The following is a 5,000-nucleotide window of genomic DNA, read 5'->3' as shown; positions in this document are numbered from 1 at the left end:
ACAGTCGGGTGATGGCAAAGGAGGTGGACAGCATGGAGATGGTGGTCTCTTTCCTCGGGCTGCCAACATACATCCAGGATGAGGAGATACTGAGAAAGCTGTCGGAGTGGGGAGTAAAAGCAGTCTCAAGAGTGAAGAGGAGAATGTGGCCGGGGACTGAAATCGCTGATGGGACAAGATTTTTGAAGGTGAAATTTAATGATGCGGTAAAATCCTTACCATACTCAACAAAGTTTGAGACATTGGGGGGGACAGAGCACTTTAGGGTCATCCATGACAGGCAAATGAAGGTCTGCCGCCTGTGCATTCAGCCTGGTCATATTGTGAGAGACTGCCCGAATTTTAGATGTTTTAAATGTGACAAGCAAGGCCACTATGCAAGAGAGTGCAGAGAGCCAAACTGCAAGGAGTGTGACATGAGGCCAGGACTTTGCGTGTGTGAAACACCGGCGGCGATGGACGAAGAAAACAGTGATGGAAAGGAGTCGGATCTGTATGAGGTGGAGGAGGAGGAAGAGTCCGAAGAAGTGGAAGGTGCAACTACTGGAGAGGAGGAGAGAAGGGGCACATGCAGTGAGGAGGAAGGAAAAGAGCAACGGAGAGTGACTGAAAGCATGAGCAGTCAAGACAAGGTGGTTCTAGAGTGGAGGAGGAGAGAGAGAGAGAGAAAAAGGGAAGAGAGGAGAACAGAGCCAGGAAAGAAGATGGCAATGGAGGGTTCGGAGTGCAAAAGCAGAGAAGAGGAGAAAGCAAAAGGCGAGGATGAGAGCCAGGAGGAGGAGGACAGTGTGGAAGGGAAAGGCGAAAAGCTCCAGGCAAAGGGAGGTGGAGAAGGGAAAGAGGTCACAGAGAGCCCAATGGCAAGCCAGGACGAGGAGATGGATACAAGCGATGGAAAGAGAGTGAGAAGGAAAAGAAAGAAGAAAGAAACGGAGGAGCATACCGCAGAAAGTAAGTGTCTGGATTAATCAAAATGGGGGAGATAATTCAAAAAACAATGATACTTTTTATGTGGGGCCTTATGAACATTGCCTGTTTAAATTGCAATGGATTAAGAGACGAAAGTAAGTTTGAAAATATAAAGGGATGTTTAAAAGCGGAGGTACTCTGTTTGCAAGAGACCCATTGGTCTGACGAAATAATGGACAATATAAGAAAGAGATGGGAAGGAGACATCTATGTCAATCATGGGAATGCAAAAGCCCGTGGAGTGGCAACTTTGATTAAAGGAGGTCGAATAAATAATGTGAAGCAAGCATACAAGGATGGCAATGGGAGATTGCTAGTGATTGATTTTATGTTTCACAACCAACTCTTTAGGTTGATAAACATTTATGCACCGAACATTGAAACTGAGAGGAGAGAGGTTTTTAAAGAAATGAAACCTTTGTGCAAAGGGAGTTGTATAGTGGTTGGCGACTTTAATGTGTGGTGCACAAGACTTGACGCATCAAGTAGTGCAAACTTTAAGTCTGATGTGTCAAGAAAGTTTTTAACTGACTGGATGCAAAATGAGGACGTGGTCGATGTCTGGAGGGAAGAGAACCCGTACAAAAAAGAGTTCTCTAGAAGACAATTGGTGATGGGGGTGTTGAAGCAAAGCCGCATAGACTTATGTTTAACAAAAAGAGAAATGTTAAAATATGTGAAAAATGTGAAATACAAGTTTGTGGGAATAAGTGACCATGCTATGATGGTGGTAAGGGTGGGTGTAACTAGGGAGGAGAAGGGTATGGGACACATGGGAATGTGGTGTTTGAATGCAGAACTTTTAAAGGAAGAGGCATACAGAGAGAACATCAGAAAATGTATACATTATGAAATGCAAAATGATTTATTTGATGAAAATGTATGTGAATGGTGGGAAATATTGAAAGGGAAAATTAAGAAAAGAAGCATTAGGTATGCAAAGCAAAGAGATTTTATGAGAAGGAGTAAAGCAGAGGATTTGGGAAATGAGATGAAGAGGGAAGTGGAAAAAATAGAGAGAAATCCAGAGCAAAGTAAAGAGAGGTATGAGCAGATAAAAGCAGAAATAGAATATTATGAAAAGGAAAAAAGCAAGGGCGCAATAATAAGAAGTAGAGCGCAGTATGCGCTAGAAGGGGAAAGAAGCACAAAATTCTTTTTAAACTTAGAAAAGAAAAAACAAAGGAAAAAGCATATAATAGAACTGGAAAATGAGAAAGGTGAGAAGGTTACCGATTATGTGGAAATAATAAAAGAAGCAGAAACATTTTATAAGAAGTTGTTTAAAAAAGAAGGGGTAAAACAGGAAAGTATGGAGGAAGTGTTGAATACTGTGGATGCAAGGTTAAGCGAAGACGAGAAAAACATATGTGAAAAAGACATAAGTATTGAAGAAATAAAAGAAGCTATAAAGCAGACTAAAAAGAATAAAAGTCCAGGCTCAGATGGGTTAACGCATGAATTTTATAAAACCTTTGAAGAGTTAATAGCGCCAATATTGGGGAAGGTTTTTAGGAGAATGGAAGAGAATGGGGAGATGCCTGAGTCAATGGGGTTAGGAATAATTACAATATTATATAAAAATAAAGGAAGTCCACTGAAGTTAGAAAATTATAGACCTTTAAGTCTACTAAACACAGACTACAAAATACTGACAAAAATACTGGCAAACAGGATAAAAGAGGTAGCAGGGTCAATAGTATCACCAAGCCAAGCTTACAGCATAAAAGGGAGGGACATAACCGATACAATCTGTACAATAAGGGATGTAGTAGAAGGGATGGGGAAGGATGGGAAGGGTGGTTTGATTTTATCTATAGATTTAAATAAGGCGTTTGACAGGGTAGAACATGGTTTTATAGAGCAGACAATGGGGAGATTTGGGTTTGGGGACAGGATGAAAAAGTGGATAGGATTAATATATGCAAATGCTAAAAGTTGCGTAAAAGTAAATGGGGTTTTAACTGACCCTTTTCATTTGGAAAGGTCAGTTAGACAAGGATGCCCACTGTCAGCAATTCTGTACTCGATAACAGCCGAGCCGCTGGCAACACTAATCAAAAAGGATAAAGAAATAAAAGGTATTGAGATGCCAAATGGGTTAATGAGTGTAATTCATCAATATGCAGATGACACTACTTTTACAGTCAGAGATATAGAGAGCATAAATAAAATCAGAAAACAGATGGGAAAATATGGGGAAGCGTCAGGGGCAAAAATAAATGTGGGAAAATCGGAAATAATGAGCATAGGGCGAGAGGAGGTAGAAGGGATAGAAGTTCCTTTCAAAATAACGAAAGATTTTATAAAGATTTTAGGGGTAAACATAGGAGGGAATGCTAAAGAGGCAAGAGATGCTACATGGGCGGGAGTGCTAAATAAAATCAAACAAGTGCTACAGTTTTGGAGGCTAAGGGAGTTAAGATTAAGAGGTAAGGTGGTAGTTGCAAATTCCCTTCTATTAACCAAGTGCAATTATGTGATAGGAGTAATTGACTTGCCAGATTGGGTTTTAAATGGAATAAAAGAAACTGTAAATACTTTTGTGTGGGGAGGGAAAGGGGTGAAAATATCTGCAAAAACTTTAATAGCAGATTATAGTGAGGGAGGTTTAAGGCTGACAGATTTGGGCACTAAAAGGAAGGCAATACGAGTCAAAACAATGAAAAAGTATTTATGTGATAAGGTAGAATATGGATGGAAGGGGTATATGAGAAAATACCTAAAAGAAGGTGGAGGATGTGGGGAGGAGGGAGTGTTCATGGCATTAAAAAAGACAATGATTGAAAAATTGCCATTGTACTACCAAGAAGTGTTTAATGCATGGGCTGAATTTGTGGAGAATGTAAAATATGAATGTGAGAACATAAACCAAATTCACAACCAGCCAATATTTCTGAACCCGAGAATTAAGAGGGGAGGGAAAATGTTATATAATAGACTGTTCATGAGAGCGGGTGTAAGGAAAGTAAAAGACTTGGCATATGAATATGTAAAGGGTTTTATGCCAAATAGGGCAATATATGACTGCGTGGTGGGGTGGAGTGATGAAATTGAGAAAGAAAAAGTGGACTGTGAATGTGAAAATATAAAAAAAAGCTTGCCGGAGAAGTGGGTGGAAAGGATTGAAAGAGAAACCACTAAAGTGGGGGATTGGGGAATGCCTGAAATGTATATTGTTGAAAATGAGGGTAAAAAATTATTGCGGGAAATAAATGTAAAAACAGTATATAAAATAATGGTAAAGAAAGAAATCAAAGCCCCTGCATCAGAGGCAGTGTGGCCAAGACTGTTTCCTGATTGGAAAGAAAAAACAGTATGGAGCAATTTAAATATAAAATACAATGGACTAGACTGTGAGAGTTTGGATTTTAAACTGAGACACAATAGGATATATTCAAAAGTGGTAATTCATCAAATAAATAAAAATGTAAGCAGAGTATGTGATGTATGTGAGACAGAGCCAGAAACTCTGATGCATATTTTCCTGGAGTGCAAGGAACTTGAGGACTTTCATGGAAAAATAAAAAAGATGATAAAAGATGGATTGGGTAAAGAGCCAGCGGGAAATGAATGGAAAAAAATGTTTTTATTTGGTGATTTGGTAAATTACAAAGACAAAAAGGTAAATTTGTGGAATTTAATGTTGAGTCATGCAAGGTATGCAATATGGGTGAGGAGGAACATGGCATATTTTGATAGGAAAAAAGTGAATGTAACTGAGATATTTGAAAATGCTGTGAGGAAAAATGTGTACATGATGTGGAAATACCTAAGTAAGGAAGAATTTGAAAAGGCATTTATAGAAGAAGGAGGATTTATATGTATAAAAGAAGGATTAAGCCTAAAATTTTGAAAAGGCATGGTTTGAGTTGAAGTTAAGAAAATGTTTGATATTTTTGTTTGTGACTTCTTTTGAATGCTTAAAATATATGTATTCTATGTTAATGTGAAAAAGTTTGAAAAGGTATGTTTTGAGTTAAGAAAATGTTTGATATTTATGATTGATTGTTTTTTGAGAGTTGCAAAAG

The sequence above is a fragment of the Chanodichthys erythropterus genome, unplaced genomic scaffold (genome assembly GCF_024489055.1).
Source record: "Chanodichthys erythropterus isolate Z2021 unplaced genomic scaffold, ASM2448905v1 ctg002040_np12, whole genome shotgun sequence".
Classification (NCBI taxonomy): domain Eukaryota; kingdom Metazoa; phylum Chordata; class Actinopteri; order Cypriniformes; family Xenocyprididae; genus Chanodichthys; species Chanodichthys erythropterus.
Note: the sequence above shows the minus strand (reverse complement) of the source record.